Below are 20092 nucleotides of genomic sequence, written 5' to 3' on the forward strand. Positions count from 1 at the left end.
AACAGCAGACAAGCAAGAACAACCTCCAGTAAGAAGAACAAAAAAGCTCAGTCAGAAAGTTAAGTGATCCATGGTAATCAACATGGTGATATATTATCTCATCAATTTTTATTCTCACACACATTTCTCAATATCTGCAGGCTAACCAAAGGGAAATCTTTGCCGTCTGCTCTAATGTTCTACATTAATTACATTTTTTTCTCATTTGTTGTATTTTTGGAGGGACAGAAATCTCCTTTTCTCAAAGATGCAATCACCCTGATTTCCATGAATTCCAGACAATATTGTGGAAATTCACTAATTTTCCAAATGTTTTCAGTAACTTAAAACTGGGCGAACATACAAAACAGGATAGAAACACATAGAAGAATCTAAGAGCAGACTAAAGAAAATAATTCAATGCCCACTGCAGGGTACAGTAATTTCTCCTGTGACTTCAATAGCTAACAGGACATACCATCAATGAAGCAGAGTGCTTGTAAAAGGTGAAGAGGGATTTAAGACATTAAGAAACAGGCAGAGAAGGCTTCCAAAAACCAGTTGTCCTAGGACTCTTGCCTAGGCGATCTTTCGGAGCAAACACATCCAGTATATACCTTCTAAATAAGAAAATAAAAAGGGAAGTAGTGCTCAACATAACCTCCAATTTTTCTTACTTTTATAATTTCTTCCATCATGAACTATTCTTTCCTTTCCCACATCCCTGTACAAACACTGAACACAACAACTTTGTAACAGCCAAATGCTTAGGGACTTTGTTGAGGGCTTTGTTCCTTCTAACATTTAATGGCAAGCTATCATCCCTTGTCAGTGTGCACTGGGTGTCAAAATGACCCTTTGTGCACGAGCAGAGCAACATTTCCATGTGGGCTATGGCTGGAATGAGCCCTTCTCCAAACACGAACTTCTCTGTCCACAGATACAGGTTCCTGCAGAGGCCAGCATAAGGACTTCCTGGGAAAACATTAAACTCAGCTCTTATCCCAGTTTCTCTGACAAAACTGGGGTCCAAAACCTGGGTTCACAGACATAAGTCATCATACAGTCAGTCTATTGTATATATTTTTATGTATGAGAATAATGCTATTTGTTAAGTATGTATTCTGTGTATATTGTTTTTGGATACAAAATGTTTGAGAATTTTTTTGTGTGTTCTGCTCTGCAGCTCAGGCATAGAGAAATGCAGCTAATATACACAGATGCCTTTAATAATCTTCAGTAGATACAAGCATCTCAGCAATGCTAATAACAGTATATTCGTGGTGCTTATCGTAGGTGGGGAAACAATAGAGGGAAGATGAGCTAGGGTAAATAAAGGACTTTCAAGAATTTTAAAAATTTAAGAATTAGATACTCCAGGACATGCCTTTGCAGCACAAAACCCAGAGTGTACAAGGTCCCTAAACAATGTATAGGGGAAAATGCTTCAGGAGGGTAATTCAGAAATTAACATTGAACAGTATAATCTTATGCTGAAAAAATTCTCAGAATAATCCTGAGGTCAGAGACCAGAGATAAGTTTTGTACTATGTGTGCTAATAAAGGTATAGTTATGCTCTCCTTTCTCATCTGTTTATCCACAGTCTTTAAGTCCTTAAAATACACTGGCACAGCTTCAACAAAAAGGTGGTTAGTTCCTACTCTGAGAAATTTTTCAAGCCATGGTGGGAGTGGTACCTTTGAGCATCACAAGATGAAAAATTAATGCCTGAATTCCTCCCATTTCCTATGGGGCGGTTCTCTGACTGGTACAGCATCAGCAGCAGCATCAATATCAGCACCACAGCTTGCTGTCGTGAAGGATCAGGTCAAGAAGAGGTTGGATAAAAGCAGGGAGCAGGGTAACAGAAGATCTCAGGCAGTATTTGGGCTGCTGGGAAAATGAAATTATCATCTAGAAAATGTTCACTTCAGAGAAGGAGGTGAACCTCATAACCCCCCAGACCACCACAGAGCAAAACAGGTTTTAGATCTCCACAGTTCAGGCACCCACAGTCACTGCCCTTTCATGTCCGGCTCCTTTTGATTTGAATCATCCAGCATGGCTCATCCAAACTCACACCCTTAAGCAAAGGAATGACATGCACCCTTGTGCCAGGACAGGGCCTGACCGTTAGAACGAGCTCAGGTGTTCAGTGGACAGCCCAGGGGCATGAAGGGAAGCTGCAGAGCAAAGGAGGAGGAGGCAGCAGTTGGTGGTGTGCAGGGACGGGGAGGCAGCCCAGTATTTTCCAGTGAACGGTTTCTATGACCATGGGCTCCATAGCTCCGTGGCGTATGGGCTGCCAGACAGGCTGTAACAGAGGGGTGATGCCAATCTCTGGGACGAACAGAAGAAACAGGGTGGGGTGGGGTGTGTCAGAGCAGGGTATTTTGCAAGCATGCCAGTTTATGCCAGGATGTGCATGTTGACAGCCAATACTCCACACGGCATTTGACAACACGACACCCCTCCTCCCCAACATGCAAAGGCAGTGTCTTCCTGGAGAAATATTTTGGACAAGATTGACCGAACTGATGGTGTTACACCTCCCCACCTCCGGCTGCAGGGACTGGAGGCAGCGGAACAGCTTTAGGCAAAGGCGAGGATGCCAGGAGGGGTAAAATACCGGCTGTCCAGGCGGGGGAAGCCAGTCCGGCTGGGGCAGTGGCGCAGAGAGGAGCGCTGCTGGTGATGCAGTGGCACCGCATCAACCACATGGGGGGAAAACGAGGAGAAGGGGGCAACATCTCGAGAGGAGCTTCACGAGGGGAGCCCCAGACAGCCGGCTGTCTGCAGACCCCGGCGGCGGCGGGGTGCGACCCGACGGCGGGGCGGGCTCCGCCAGCGGCACCCTGGGGGGCTCGGCCGCCGCCCCGGCGTCCCCCCGGCTCTGCAGGAAAGCGCGGCTCGCTCGGCGTGCCGGAAGGGTTTGCCTTTTTTTTTTTTTTTTTCTTTCTTTTTTTCTCTTTTTTAAGGCGGGCGTTTCCTACAGTCGGATGGGAGCGTGGATCCCTCCCCTCTACCCACTCCTCTCCACCCACCTCCCTCGCTTTCCCTGCGTGGTCTGGAGGGGCGGGGGGGGGGGGGAGGGTTTGGTCCGGGCTGCTGAGCTCGCCCTCCTTGTGCCGTGATTTCTACATGTACTTTACAGCGCCGGCAATTCCGCCCCTCCTTCCCTCTTTGGCCCTAGCACAACTGTTTGAAACCGCATAAATACGCGTGTGTGTGTCTGTGTGTCTGTGTTCTTTTCCTAAACCCATGACAAAGCACTATGAGGTCAGAATGGTAAGTGTATTTTTTTTTTTTTAATTAATGTAATTTCTTCTGGAATCGGGGTTAAAAAAAAAAAAAGCAAGCACTGTCGGTGAGGGCGGGTGGGGGAGAAAATCCTCGCACATAACATAAACCCAGTGGCTAGCCGAGGTGCAAGAGGGGCAGCGCGCCTTGATGCAGCCGGGGGCCCGGGAAGCGCCGCCGCTGCCCCGTGGGGCCGGGCTGGGCCCCCCCGCGGCAGGGCGGCCCCGTGGGCGGTGGGACGGCGGGCACGGAGGAGGGGAGGAGGCAGCGGGAGATGTCCGCGGGTGCGAATGGAGGCTGGGCAAAGCCGGCTCCGCGCCTCCTCGCTGCCGTTTAAATACCGGGTGGGATCCACCTTCCCGAGGGCACGTCGGGGATCCCTCCCGCTGCTCCACGCTGCCGGCCTTCCCCTGCCCCACCCGCGGTTTTGCAGAGCGGGACGGGTCTGATGCCGTCTGCAAGCGACCTTCACACCGTCAGTTTGTCCTTTACAGACCGCTGCTGCGGAGGGTGGGTTTAAAAATAGCACCGTTGCACACTGAAGCGTGTACTTGTGCAGCAAAGAACCCCATCTCAATCCTGAGGAGCACTAGTTCACAAAATAAGACGGGCAGTGCAATTTGTTGCTTATTTTATTTTTAATTTTATTTTATTTTATTTTATTTTTATTGTATTTTATTTATTTTATTGTATTTTATTTTATTTATTTTATTTTACCTAACATATCAATTTATTTATTTTTAAGGGAAGGATACTTAGAGCTGCTTGAGCGAGATAAACGAATAATAAGGAAGTTTCCTTGCTTCATGAGTACCTGAGGTAACTTTCCTCATTGCAACATTTAGATAGATTTTATGTTGTATGGTAGACAGTAATAATTAACTTTCACTGTCTTCTCTCTGTGGATATCAGAATAATTTCAATACAAAGTAGCTGTAAACCAGTATTATTTAACTTCACCGTTACTTAGAGCAATACAGATAATTGTCAGCAGTGGTAAATCTAGTTACTGTTCTGAGAACACTTTGAGCCTATTGTCCATTGTTGAAAGTGACCAGAACTCACATGTAGTCTGAAGTGTATAAACAGGGAAAAAAAGAAAAAGAAAAAAAACTAAGTCTGCAATGAGTAAGAAGAAGCTATAGATCTCTAGCTGTAGCTACAGAAGGGTTTTTTTTTTTTCCTAAGATGATTTTATCTTTAATAAAAAAGTTTTTGTCTTTTTTTTTTTTTTAAATATTTTCTGTCCAAGGGCAGAAATGTCTAGGTTGATATTTGCCACAAATACAACTAGATGAACATGAAGGTATTCCAGCATTAGCTTGCCTCAAACTGTCTTCAAAAACATCATTCTTCCTCTGACAGTCAGTAATCTCTGAAATATAAGTATATGAGGACATTTAGTTTAATACTTGTTAGGGACAGTAACTTCAGCAGAGTTTGACCCTGCGCTGGCTGCAGTTAGCTGAACCATTTTGATAGACTGCAGGTGGTAAACTGTACACGTATTTCTGTAGCTAGGTTTTTTTTCTGTCAGTCTATTTCTCTAAGGAAACTGGATCCACCACATGTATTAATATTTTCCCTTTATAGCAACCACACAGAATATAAGTGTTAGAAGTATTTATGATTTTGAAGTCTCTCTTTCACTAATGGCTCACCCTTTATTTCCATTATATTTTAAGCACTATGCAGGAGAAAAGTATGGAGAACAAAAGATGTTGAAGTTGTCAGGAAGCTCCCCTAACTAGAAGGGAACTCCCTTTCCTTGCAGATACTCACCACAAATGCCGTTAACTCATGGGTAGGGAGTAGATAGATTTACCTGTGTCCATTAGTCTGTTTTCTCATTACCTCTCAAATAGATGCACTCAGCCTCCATGGCAGCAACCTCCCACCAGTTACACGGCCCTTTCATGCTCCCTGCCCAGAGCCTGCCCATTCTGCTGCAGCGTGGTGGCACAGACGGTACCTTCACTGACCCTCACCTGCAGCTGGTGGTGGAGATATCATCACAGGTTATGCATTAGTGACACTAGACAGTAAAAATTTTTTTAAAAAATAATAAAAAAGCTAAGAACACAGTAGATCAAATTTAACCCAAACTGCTGATAAAAGGCTTTGACAACCAGGAAAACTGGAAGATTTGGGGATGCAAGATTTGGTAGTATTATCTTGCTTGACAGAATGTGATAATCTGGGTAGATGATAGGAGAAGAAAGGTTTTATGTTCCTCTGTGATTAGAAATACCTAGAAAAAAAGTCTGTGTGCTTGTGCAAACACAATGTGTATGTTATCATTCTGAAGAATATATGGATGGGTGTTCTGTTGGAAGTGTTACTGAAAATTAGAGCAGTGACTGTGAGCAAAATATACAGAGAGATCTCTATGTGAAATTACAAGGGGTGGGAAACCCATGTACACACCTCACAGCAGACGAGTAGGAAATGAGTTCAAATTCTTCCAATCCATATGAATATCACACTTTCTTACTTCAAAGTCTGGCCTCAGTGTGAAAAATGAGAATTCAAATTGAAGGGCAACAGCAAAAGTACCAGAACTGCATCAAAAAGGAAAGAATTTCTTGAAAATTTAGAGTAAAGGTGATTGTCTGAAGCTTCCTGGGCACCCTCTTCTTCCACATGAGTTTCTAAATGATGCTTTGAGATTATTTCCGTATAAAACCACCTAAAAGGTGTGAAAGCCCCTGTCAGCTGCTAGATATCAAATGCGAAAAATGCACAGAAGGCATAGGATATTTATTCTGTTAGAAGAAAAAAGTTAATTACAGCAATAGTTTCATACTTAAGACACAAAACAAGGTAACAAGCACCTCTTGTTTTAGTACCTTAATATAATTGTTCATTTATTCTATCCTGAAGGATTATTACTGTAAAAAGATACTCATATCAAATAAGCACAGTTCAAATGCTTTCCTATCTGCCAAAGTATTTGTATGACTTAATTAGATTTTTGTTTGTGATACTTTTCAGGTTTATGCTTTGCAGTCATATATAATCAAAGCATGATTTCATCGAACTTCTTAGTGATTCAACTGCTGTCTTTCAGTAATGATTCTCCTCCTCAGAAAAGAGTTTGAAATTTTGGGAATCAAAGTTCTAAATGAGACTCCTTTGCCCATTTTTACAGAACAGATTGGAAGTCATTGAAAAATAAGACTGCAGTTGTTGCAGGGTTTCCATGTTCAAGTAATGCAGATGCCTATTAATTAGAAGTGTGAGAAACATTTAAGAATGGAACTCAGCCTAACTCAGGAAGTCACTGCAGCACCTTGCAAATTTTAACCTTAGTTAATTGTATGCTTAAGTCTTCCGCCTTCAAAGATTTTACATGCAGAAGAATAAAAAATATAAAAATCACACGGCTTTGTTTAGAAGCTATCTGGGTCTTTTTGGTCAAATATTATTAAAGCCAGTTAACTTTCCTAACTTGGATGTTTGGTAATTCATGTAAAGAAAACTGTTGATCCAAATTCTGCAAATAATTCTGTATGTCTGTAAAGTCAACAAAACTTTAGAATGCTCTTAGAGAAATGCATATATCTTTGATTCTCCCAGCAATACTGTTAGGTGTCCCAAATCTGCTTCCATTATGTGTTTATAACAGGTTATTGACAGATACATTTGCATGGATACACATGCTTCATATTTATTACAGAGAACTAAACGTTTGTAATTTTGTATAGTCCTTGGAATTAAATTTCCTTAAATGTCATAGAAATGCAAAACACAGTAAAATATTTACTTTAGGAACCATTATTTAAGTCACTGAAGTGTCCTGCTCAGTATATAGATGAGGGTTGATTGGGAAGCTCCCTCCCAGCTTCTTATGTACATGCACACTAGCAGGACACAGGTGATTGGAAGGTCCTTGATTTCTTATTAACAACTGAAAACATCAGTGTATTACCAACGATATTCTCATCCTGAATTCCGTACTGAATCCAACACACAGCACTATTCTAGCTACTAAGAAGAAAAAAAAAATATTAGCTCTATCCCACCAAAACCAGGATAGTCCTTTAAAACCTCAATGCTTAAAACAAACTTTTGCTTTTTTATGTATTGGTGATATTAAGATCAGTACTTCAGATTTCAGGCAGAGACCTCTGGCATTAGAAGAAAATGTATGTAGGTATCTGTGAAGAAGAATGTGTATTGAAACCAAACCATTTAGGCAGCAGAGAGTGTCATTCATCAAAGCTGTACTTTTCTTGAAAGTTGGCTTCACAAGTTATGTTGCTCGCTCTGGATGTTGTTTGGTGACCCAGTGACAAAAATGTCAGGTTAGTCTACGTCAGTAGAAATAGAGCTGCATTTGTTAGAAATTACAGTTATAAAAATCAGGGTTAACATGACCAGGGTGAGCAGACAGTAAGTAGTTTTTATGGCTAGACAAGTTGTTTCTGTGAAATGCACAGGGTACATTGCTCATTCTTTTGGTGATGTTGATCCCTATGCTTTTCTCAGGATTATGAGGAGAAGACTCCCTTCCCCTGTTCACCTGATGCTTATGTTCAGTCTGGGAGTTAAGATTTATTTCTGTTCCAGAAGTGAAATATCCAGAGTCACAATGAATCTGTGACACATTTCTGAAAACTCTTAAGTATGTGGTCTAAATACTTACTATCATTAACAATGTCAAGGTGTATGGCCACATACAGCCTCACCATAGGGACAAATCTACAAATATTCCAATTCTAAACACTTTTATTTTTCCTCCAACAGCACCATTTAATGTGAATAAAGTGTTTCCAGCTTCAGTGACTACTTTTTCTACATTGTGTCTTAGATGTTAGGGTCAGCATGGTCTGAAGTAAAGCTAGTTATTCCCTCTAGGCATGATTTCACACTTTCTTGTTCCTGTAGCCCTGCTGACTGTTCAGACAATCTACAGAAGTGGTAATTTATAAACAGAGTGGGCATTGAGGCCCAGGGAGCACAGGATGCTTAGTTTTAGTCAGTATTTACCAGGAAGTCAGTGTTTCGTTTCTTCTGAGCTATATGAAGATCTTAATGCCTGTTGAGTTCATTTTGTCACTCTAGTTATGAAATGTTCATTAAAGCAGGCTGGGATACTAAATCCAGATGCTGTAAAATATCTTAATATATGTATTGAAATATAACATTTAAAAATATATATATAAACCAAGATTAAAAAAATAAATTAAAAAATTAAAAAATTACAAGGCCTTTTATTTTTTTTGGTGAGGGGGAAAGAAACAAGAGCAAAACTAGTTCCCTGACTAGTGTCCCACCTTCAGTTATGATTTCTTTAAAAATTAGTGACCACTGAATTCCACATTAAACTGAATGTGCTGTGATGAGATTTTACATCCCATGGTACACTATGTTGTTCAAAGCATGCAGAATATGAAACAGATGGCTTGGGAAGACTGACAAAAAGACCTGCTGGGCCTTCTCTGGTATTACCTTAAAGCAAGAGAGAGGATGAGTAAGTGTGCTGTAATTTTTGGCCTTAACACAGCGTTCAGGAAGTTCAGGCTTCTGAAGGAATGCTTACTCAATCACAGTAACACATATTAAAACAAGCATCTATTTGAGGATAATGGAACAATAAAAATTATTTGAAATGGAGATTGATAATGAAAGGAAGAAAATGGAAAATTGCAGTGCAGGAGTGGGGAAGGGCAGACATTTCCTTGAAGATGCTCATCACAGGGCTGAGCAATGCAGAAAAAGAAATTTATTCAGGAGTTTCACAGGCCATCTTTTAATTTTTTTTGTGTGCAATGTAGTAGAAGTTAAATCCTGCAATCTTTAATTTATATTTTTTAAATTATGATTTCAGAGGTCTCCTTATGGAAATAACAGTTATGCCTTCAAGACCTGCTTGGTTTTGGTATCAAAATCTCTTAAGCATGTAGTATCCTCTAACCAAAAGCAAACAGTGTATTTTATACTAGAGAACCTTAGGCATGAAAATCAGGCCCTACTGTATAAACTTGAGTTTGCAAGACAGTGTCTTTTTAGAAGATATTTAATATAGTGAGAATATATGTTTGCATTTTTTTGGTATTATAAATAGTAAGCAATTGAAATTCCACATGTTCTTGTCCACAAAAATTTTTCAGAGAATGTTGGCTTCTTTGGAATCTCATTCCTGCAACTGCATACTGTCTTATTTAACCTTAATTGGGAATAAATAGTCCTAGTATTTCAAGTCAAAATTACTAAAAGTACTACCTATTCAGTACTATTAAAAAAAGTAATTCCGTCTTTGAGTTTACAGTTTACTGAAATTAAGATTTATTTCCAGAAGCTCAAATAATTAGACAACAGTTCAAAATGTGGATCCTGCAGCATAAGGAAAACAATTTTCTTCACTCATTGCTGAATTTGTGTTAACTATAAAAATGACCATCTAAAATGATCACTGAAAGCTTCAATTATATTATGCTACACAGCCAGTGTCATTGTTTGCAACTTATTTTATTGTCTATTGTTAGTTTCCTTTAGGTATTATCATTACTCAGTTTTCTGATAAAGCTGAAATGTGTAACTATCTGTCTCGGCGATATGTTTATTTTTCAGCTCTGGAGTATAGCACATGGCTTTGAAATACAGTTATGTCAGAGATTTGGGAGATTAATACCTGCTAAAGATGGTGTTACAATACCTAAGTTTATCTGTTATTTTCAAAATGCACCTTTAGCCTATTTTTACTTAGTCACTTTCTTGGCATTGGGTTTTCATATCCATGTTTTAGGAAAATCCTATAAATGTTGTTATGTTACTACTTCGAAAGGAAAAGAAAGGAAGAAACATGTAAAATACTCTTGAACTCATTTTGCTTGTGATTTTGAATAGCTTTCAAATTAGAATGATTTTCCCAGATTTTTATAGGCTTGCCCAATCCAGCTGTATATTTTATATGCTAATCTAAGTTCTATTTTTGTTCCCCTTGGGATTTTAAGTGATTATAATTGTTGCTCTTCAAAAGCCAAACAGATGATGATTGCTGCTTCAGGAATATACCAAAAGAAACAGGCTTTCATTAAACCTGCTCATCCACTTCATAATTATCTCCATTTTATCTCACTAAGAAGCAGGAAAATGGCAACTACAGTTCATTGAAGCCCGTTCAGTTATTTAAACATCACTTTACTGAGATAACAGGAGGTGTTAAAGCAGGGAAGCTTTTTCCTTTCAAACACTAAAATGTAGCCAGTACTATAATAAGGTTGCCAACTGGGAGACCAGACCCTTCATGTCAGCTTGAAATACAATGCTAGAGGGCAGAGACGGCAGAAGATATTGTGGTCTCTACTGTGGTTGGGGCCACTTCTGGAGGACAAAACATAAAGTAGATGGACAGCTATTTTGCAAGGCATCTGCTGGTCTGACCTCTCCACAAGAGATGAGAAATCAGAGTAAGCAGAAGCATGGGAGAGGAGGAAAGGAGGTTAGAGCAGGCACAAGCGTAGAGACTAAAGAAGATAATAAATAGGCAAATGATACAAGCTTAGATCATAGGTTCACCCTTCATATCCATCAGACCTAGTCATGTTTGCAGTGAGCCGGGCTAGACCAGAAAGTTTCTCCAGAATTTGTTACTGTAATAAATTTCAGTTTAATTTCATTTTAAGAACACTAATGGAGAAATTTTGCAGCAAAGATAGATGTCCGAGAGGGACAGGTCCCTGTGAATTGCACCGAGGTGCTGCAATGTCTGGCAGTCCATGAACACTGGCATAAACAGTTGTAAAAAGGCACAGAGGTTTCTCATGACCTAGAAATATGTAACCAGTTCTTTAGTTCACATAATTGATTAAAAAACTCACACGTTCAAATTTCTGCATGTATCTTCTAATCTTTTCCTTATCTTACAAATGTAAATAAGTTTTTTTCCTACCTGTTCTCTGAAGTGAGGCTCCTGCAATTTACAGGAAGAAGTCTGACCATATGTGTTGCCATTTGTTCTCCACTGCTTTCTTTATGCCGGCAATCAGTGCAGCGTTTTTGTATAAATCACAGTTTACCACTCAAGAGGACCCGTAAAAAATCAGTACCATCAACAGTTTATTCTTCAAAGACAGACTGCAGCAGCTGTCTGAAAACCTGGTTCTTTCATCAGGGAAAGCAAGAATCTTTCACAGCTTTAGTCTCTCACATGACATGTTTGTGCCAAGGAGATGACCAGGAAAAACTAGGAATTCACAAAGGGATGAATGTGGAATTTTATTTCTTAAATTTAGATATCTATATGAGCACAGAGGTTAAGTTTGGCCATCCATCAGAAACTCCTTTCCATGAATTATAGAAGCAAAACTTCTGTCAACTCATGTCTTTCTAGCTTCTCCAGAATGTTACTGAGTTTTGGCAATAGTAGTGTAAGCTGAGAGAAAAATTGCAGGGCCTACAGACTGGAGAAAAAAAAAAAAAAAAAAGTCTATTTCAAATCAAGAGAACAGAGCTGAAACATCCACTGATTGCAGTTTTGTTCCTACAGCATCGGGAGTCAGGCACTCACTCTTGTAAACTAGCGAGGCCTTGTAAGCATCAGCAGTGTGCTCAACACCTCCTTGAGACCAAAAGGCAGGCGGTGCAAATCCCAGAGCACAGGTAGCAGGCTGCCAGGAACATAGCTTGCTCAGTTCCCAAGCAGCTATATTCAGTGCCACCAGCAGTTTCAGATCCATTTCACCTCCAGCTAGAGTGTCCCATGATACCAGGTCAAGTCTCCTGTGTAATGCAGGAGGCACAGCAGCAAGATCTACCCCTGGGAAGAAATACCGTGCCCCTGTCACATGCAGACATGGATTAGGTGTTACAGTAGCAGTATAGCTGTGCAACAGCGGAGGTCCTTTTCTTTTTGAAAACTGCTTTCAGATGAAAACATTATTTACTTCCTCCAAAGGCCTGATACTGCACCTACATTCTTCTCCGCTTCCCTCATTTCAGCACAAGTTCCCCACCGTTGATGGAATCGAGCTGCATTTTCCTCCCTTCCTCTGCCTCACAGGGCAGGAGGATTCCAGAGGCTGCAGCAGCACCCTTCCTTGTGCAGCTGCTCAGGAAAATGAAATTGCTTGCCAAAAGAAGAATGGCGCACTGAGATCGGTCCTATCCATAAGGCAAGTGAAGAATAGGTGACTGATGATAAAAGCAGATAATGTAAGAGTTTGTCAGAGCTGTCGCCTACTTTTCATTCATTATCAAGAAATGGTTGATCATGTCACTACTGCCTAAAAATCAGAGCTCAACCCACAGCAACAGGGGTCAGGAAATCCTGAGCTGTGAATCCTATCTCAAAGTTTTACTTCTTTGCTTTGCTTCCCCTCCTCTCTCACCTAATACGAATCTATGTTAAATAAAACTCTTAAGTGTTTTTAGGACTCAATCTTCCCATTGCTGGGAATGCAATTTGTATTTGCAAAATATCATGCACTTAACAAGGGAGGTAGCAGGAGGTGGCTTTAGGAAAGCAGACCATAGAAAGAGAATTTTGTATTAATTCTTTTTATAAATGATTTATTAAACCAACTGCTATATCTAGCTTCTGAATTTATTACCTTTTCTAAGGTAGCTTAATTGCATATCTGCTTCCTGAACTATTCAGGGTGTGTTTCTGTGCTAGTGAGTTTATAGCATAACGATGTGCATTCTGCCATATCACTCTCAGACCAAACTCTTTGTAGACAGCAATGCATTTTCACAATGGCAAATGGTACTTCATAGTCCTCATTACAAACTAGCCACACTACATGCTTTTAGCAACAAAGTGTGTTTAGATTCTACAGCTGGAGAAGTATTTATGCAGCTTCTGTAATTACTTGCTCACATTTACTTCTTGTTACATTATCATTCAGAATAAGCATCTTAAGCCAAATTAACATAGAAGGTATTGAAAACATGCAAAATAAGCACTGAAAAAAACCCGTGCAAAAGTAGAATATTTCATAACGAATTGCAAAATATAATTTTCCATGTTAGGAGTACCTCATTAAAATGGAAAACAACTGTAGTTTGTATTTCAGTTTCTTTTTATTAGTTTTCAGGTTTTGCTTTATTCACGGTAGAAACCTGATCTTAACCCTACATTGTCTGCTTCTGGTGTGATTGCCTTGTTCAGTTTAGAACTGAAATTTGCAGACTTAGAAAATATTCTTACAGAACCACTAAACACTAATAAATTAGCTGTGATTTCATAAAGAAATTGATGAAGGCGATGCCTCAGTAATTACAGCTATGAATATAAATTGACTAGATAACATTGTTGAGAAGGGTTTATTTTAAAAACATGGTATCTTTATTCTCAAGTCTTTTTTGCAGAGTAAAAAAAAGTACATTAAATTAAAAGCTCCTATAGATAATGGTAATAAAACCAGGCAAGAAAAAAGAAAAGGCTTAACTGAAAATTACCAGCATAATAGGAGTTAAACAATGTAAGACTAGAAAGGATTCTTCTTTCCTCTGAAATCTAAGCTAAGCATAGTAAGAATAAAAAGAGATGTTTCATAGTACATAATGTCAGAATAATTCATGAAAATGTCTGTTGCTACTCAAACAATTCAAAAACATCTTTATTACAATTTACATTAAGGCATTTGAATTATGATTACTAAAGCAGTTCCTAAAGCCACAATAATACTTTATTTCTCATATGAAACTGCAGAATGAAGGAGGTGGCGCTTTTGGTGTACATTGCTATTCCATTTGAGAACAGCTCCTACATACAGTACAAAAATTATCTCATGCAAAATGATACATGTATAGTACAAGTTCTTGGCAGTTAAATAGATGAGAATTATTCTGCACGTTTGGCTTCACACACTATAAATATTTCCATTTATCTCAGTAAGATTACCATAAGAAGGAGAGCAAAGTATGTGTTGTATCTTCCACAGTGTTATAGCTATACAACAGTACTCTTAAATCTTACCCAAACAGAAATTACAAAAGTAATTTTCCATAACAGCACCAAAACTTATAAGCAAGGAAGAAAACATTCTGTCCACTTATTGGGACTGTGCAAACATTTTCTGGGTCTGTACTTTTGTTTTTAGGGAAAACCAGAATAGCATAAAATCTGTTAGTTTCTCTTCTTTCTGTCCAAAGCATTTTGACTACTCAAGACAATACTTGGGTATGGCTTAACCAGCACTTTACAATGCAGAGCTGGGGGAGGGCATAAATGGGAAGGGAAGTCAGAGAAGCAGCAATTATATAAAGACAAACCCCAGCTTTGTTATGTCAAATAACCTTGTTTCTCCTTGTCTCAATATTATCAACAACCAGGAAAGCCACAGCCCTGTGGACTGATGGGAGATGTCTTCAAACAGCAGAACTTGATCAGTTATTCTATCTGCTCTAGAGATGCAAGAAGGGCTAAGCCTCCTCTCCCTCTTTTATTAGCTTGAGGATGAAGTTCCAGGGGAAAATTTCAGTTCTGAGGAGTGAAAAATACTTATTCTGAATTCAGTCTACACCTCTCCACCTTCCCAGTGTAAATCTCTCCCGCCCCAAGCTAAACCAGGGTAACATCTCTCTTTTCTTAATTGTTATGTGGCTCACATTTAAAAACCCAGTCTCTCTTTCTGTGATTTCTCTCTTGTGTGTAAACAAGGCAGACTCTCCCAACTCAAATACGTACAGCCTAAAATACTTTCTTCCCTTATTTATTTTCCTGTTCTTGAATCCTCAGTTTTCTCTCCAGAGAAGACGCTGCATGACCTCACATTCATAGCCCATGCAGTTCATGGTGTTGCTTGTTTTCTACCTTCACCTTCCAGACACTGGGAGATGCAGCATTGCCACAAGTTAGCATCAAGTTATGGCAAAATAGGTGTTGATGATGTATAACAGGTTGTAATGAGAAACTCTTTTGCTTGTGACTTTAATACTACTTTTATCCCATGTTGTGGAAGTGGGCAGCACGTTAATAAACCATCTTCATTAAAGCATGCATTTAAATATTGATTCTCTTAAAATGTACACCATATTGAAACTCTGGTGACTCTACGCAGGTACAAGCTATAAATAGTTCATCACTCTGTCTGAGTCTTCCATGGAAAATGTAATTATTCCAAACAGAAAATTCCACAGAATAAGTGGCTGCCTGAACGTCACATTACACAATGTATGTGTATGACACAAAATGCTCATTTGCATAGCTGTTTCACAGTAGGCTTTTCAGACCGGAACCACCCAGTCAAAATAGAAAAATACAAGAAAGTATTAGCCTGTTTGAACATGTTAATGAAACAGAGGGATCTGAATACATAAGAGAAGGACTGGGAGAACTAATAAAATCCCATTTGAAGGCAAACAGACACCACACATGTGAGTGGTATAAAGTGAGAATAACTTTCACAGTTCGGTTATTATACTCTTGTTCTGAATGCTCAATGACAGTTATAGGGATGTTTTACAAGGATTAAGGAGGAACTGTAACCAACAAGTATTAAATAATTATTTGGAGAGTAACCTGATATTTACCTTTTGTCTTACTGTATCAGCTAGGAGTACTGGTTAAGTGCTAGCTAGAATAAATACATCTGGTATAAATCTTGTCAATTCCAAGATTTGCCATGCAGGGAAAAAGAGGAAAAGGACTGTGGATAGGAAGATTAAGTGAGCCTTTTTACAGGATTTTTAATAATTGTGGCTTAATTGTTTTTGTTGCTTTCATCCTCTTTCATGAACATTGTTAATGTACATCTCATCTCATGCCTTTGGGAAGGAGCAATATGATTTCAGAATCTAAAAGGCGATATCCAGTCATCCTGTAATGCTAATTATTTCCCTTCTTTCCCTGTCAACACATTAAAAAAAGAAAAAAAGTTCTATATGGTTGGTGACTTGAAGGAGGAAGGCAGGTCTTAGATTTGGAATGCAAATATATTTCAGGATTTTGTTATTAGATGGTAAAAAGCAGATCTCTCATTGTAGTTTCACTTTCTACAGATTACAGGTGAATCCCTAGCATTAGTGATACATCTGATAATGATGTCTAAAATACAGAATTTTTGTCTTCTCACAGAGATGGAATTTGGTAGATATGTGCCTTTATGCTATTGATTCAGTGGTTTTTAGCCCAAAGTTTTCATTAGTAAGTTAATATGTTACCATTTTTAAGTGCCCCAATGGGAATTACGAAAGGACACAGGATTTTTCAGAATGCAGATTGTCTGCAGCTAGCTTAATTCTGTATTCCCACGTCTCAAGTGGACCAAAAAAAAGCCAAATTAAAAATCAACAGCCAAACACTGAAAGGCACTTTGAACATAGAGGTCTAAGAGATCAAAAAACAATCAGTCTTTGAATTCATCTGGAAAAAATGCTAGAATGCAAATAGCTTTGTTCATCAGACTCATATTTGCTTGGTTTCAATGCTTATTGACAATAGAGGAAAAATATGTTGAGAACTTGTTCAGTCCTTTACAGACTGTTTTCCTCAGCCTATCAGATCTATTTCCTTCTTGGGTTTTGTGGTTTGGTTTTTGCTGGTTGTTTTTTTTTGTTTTGTTTTGTTTTTTCTCAGATATTCCATTGATTATAAAAGACAAAAAGGAAAAAGCACTATTTAGAACTTTAGCCATTTTGGTAGGAGGGAATTATATCAATCAGAAGTGTAAATCCCTAAGGAGCTTGAAGAGATTTGTCCTAATTCTCCGAGGAAAAACAAAGTGTATATCTAACTTTCAACCTCAGCAACTTGCTTAAGTAATGTGGTCCAGTACTTAACTACTCTTAAGAGAATGTTTTCCAGTTGTTAATCTAGATTTCTTGTGAAGTAAGCTATTTTTTTTTAACTTACAATGCACAGGAGGACTATTTGATCATAATCTGCTGATAATGATTACTTCTAAAAGCAATTTCATACATCTTTTGTCACTGTTCCTGTTTCTAAACAATTTCTCTCTTAAAATATATTCATAGGTCATATTTTCTAAAAACTTTACTTTTAAATGCCCTTTTATGACCTTTCATCAGTTTTCTTAAAACACGGAAAGACTGGATACAGTGTTCTGTTTTGACTCATCAGTGTCAAATAAGAAATGTATTAATGTATGTCTTTTCAAATTATGCTCTTGTTTATAGATCTCCGAAATGTCTCTTGCAACATCATATTCCTGTATCTTTTAGTATGATATAGTAGTATCCTACAACCTCTTCTTCAGTACTGCTGTTATTCTCTGGGTCTTATCTGCACATTTCGTTATGATTTTACTTTTCTAAAAATCACAGTCACTTGCCACTTTTCCTGTTGAGCTTTTTCGTTCTGGTAAGTCTCTCTCTTCTGAAAAGATCATTTTGTATTCAGCACTTAACCACCAAACGTTTATAAGCATTCTGCTTGCTGCAGTTCACAGTTTTCATAGCCATTCACTATGTTCCATCTTCCAAAACATGGACTGAAACACTATCTTGATCTTGAAAGATACACTCCCACTAGGTCCATATTTGATACAGCCATTCATTTGGCAATGAACTTTCACTAAATATTCTCTAGATGTATTTTTGTATACACTTTTTACAGTAATTCAATTAACACTATGCTTCCTTTTTATCCTATGAGAAAGCAGTGCAGGTTGGCAACAAACTTTTACAAATCAAGATATATTACTTCTCTGCCTTATGCAACATGCTATGACTGTAGAAGAAAACAGGATTTGGCCAACAATTTGTTCCTGGCAGATCTATGTTTCTTAGTGCTGTAATTCTGGGAGCTTCTTTTGAATTAAGAAGAAGAAATAAGACTGAGTGTTCTCCTTTTCCTGAATCTTTGTTTAAAAAAAGGAAAAAATATAGTACCTTTAAACCCATTCTGCAGTATGTATATATATTACTGAATTACCAAATACAGGAGAACTTTCAGCAATGGATAAAAGTCCGTGACATCATCAGAATAATTTGCTGTAATTTTATCACATATTTTATTCCACTAAACCATATTACAGTGCACTATGTTACTATTAGTTTGAATAACCTTTTAGATATATGCAGCTACATGATCATTTACGGTCTGAATTTTGCTGATGACTCATCTCCAGCAGAATCAAAGTAGTACAGAGCTATGCATAATACTTCTGATGCAAAAAAAAAAAAAGAGTTGTATAAGCAGAAGAAACAAAACCTCCAGCATTTAGAGACAAGAAAACTAGGCCAGCACCAGTGAAAGACCATTAAGTCATCCACAAGTGAGTAATTTTGACATTAAAAAGAAAAAAACCTAGTTTTTTAGATAATTTTTAGCCTGATCCTTCGAAGTAAAATCTTGATGATCAGTGTAAGTAAGTGAAGTGTTTTTCTGGAAGTGAGATTTGATCTTCATAACTAGTAATTGCAAGGAGTAATCAGCAAAGTCTAATTCTACTGCTTTCGAATATTTAGCCACTTCCTTATAAATGAATTGTAGCATATGTAACATATAAAAATAAAAGTGTGAAGAACTGGATGAAGTTATGTGACAAGCATGAAGAGGTACATATGAAAAAGGAGGTAACTGCCTTTAACGTAATGCTAAGAATGAAGCATTTTTAATATCCCTTCTCAAGAGTGTATAGATAGTCGTCCACTCCCCACCACTGACCAATTATAGTAGGTGCATGTTAAAAAACAGATGAACTTTATTTGGAAGAGGAGGAAAATACACAACTTTCATAGACCTTCTAAACTCCTACCCTTACATATTAGAGCAGAACACCATGTGTACCTCTACTGAATCATAATTGTCATCTGGATTTGTATTATCTTAACTGAACCAAACAAAAAGTTCAAGTTGATATTTAAAATTATGTGGAATGTATTTAAAGAATTGCTTTACAAGGTCAAAAAAATAAATCGGTCTACTACACATGTGATCTGATTATCTGAAAATGATCTGATTACATATTATACAAACACTCTGGAATTTATAAGGACTTTTTCAATAAAATAATAGTAGCAACAGCCACTATTTTACTTCACTATGCTGTCAGCAGGAAATATGCTGGCATACTGAAAAAGCTATCTGTGTAATACATGCTTTTCCCTCAACAAATAAAAACAAATACAGGCTTTTGAAAAAGTAAAAGTCAGATTTTCTGTCAATATTCCTATAAATTTAATACCTTGAGAGGATATACTAATTACAGTAAGTTTATAACGATACATTTCTTTCCTGGAGAAACTTATTGTTATGGTGAAAGTCTAATCTGACTGAATTGACAGTATTTGGGATGATTCACTGGGGAACTTAGAAGTACTTGTTATTTTTGGATAACAAACAGCATTAAAAATATTGATTACATTTTTGCCTTTGATTGTCTCTTTTACACGAGGTTATATTTCTCCTCACATCTACACAGTGCTTCACTGGTAAGAGTATCAATCACTTCAGGCTTGGTTACATATTCTCCACAAATTAGAAGGTGCAAGGGCAAATTGTTATAGTCGAGTTCTCTGATTTGTGACCTTCATTAACTACCCACCTACTTGTGAACTGCTGAAATGCATCTTAAAAACCAAGTGTTTTTCTGCTTTTGGAACAGCCACTTGGTGCTAATTTGCATGTGTTAAAACTGCACAGTCCACCTAAGTAGCTGAACAAGTTTGGCCTTATTCACATCTGCCTTCTGCTCTCTCCCAGTCACCTTGTGGTTTTACTCTCATCCATAGCATTAGAAAGGCCCCCAAATTTCAGAGACAAGCAAAGAGGTGTTTCCAGCAAAGTGCATGTGCTAAAGACAACTCCTTTCCCACGCCACCCAATTCTGCCTTCCCTCTTGACTGTGAAAAAGCTTACTGTCTTAAAACATGAAAGAAATGAGTCATCTTCCGGAT

General features: G+C 38.3%; 1 long non-coding RNA gene across 1 annotated transcript; it reads left to right on the forward strand.

Moving 5' to 3' along the window:
• The first annotated feature begins 3138 nt into the window (after window positions 1–3138).
• Window positions 3139–19558, forward strand: LOC141937871 (uncharacterized). The gene is made up of 3 exons (XR_012627106.1): window positions 3139–3268; window positions 4026–4099; window positions 12227–19558. It is a non-coding gene; the product is annotated as an uncharacterized LOC141937871 (long non-coding RNA).
• The last annotated feature ends 534 nt before the right edge of the window (window positions 19559–20092 follow it).

Source organism: Strix uralensis, chromosome Z (assembly GCF_047716275.1).
Source record: "Strix uralensis isolate ZFMK-TIS-50842 chromosome Z, bStrUra1, whole genome shotgun sequence".
NCBI lineage: Eukaryota > Metazoa > Chordata > Aves > Strigiformes > Strigidae > Strix > Strix uralensis.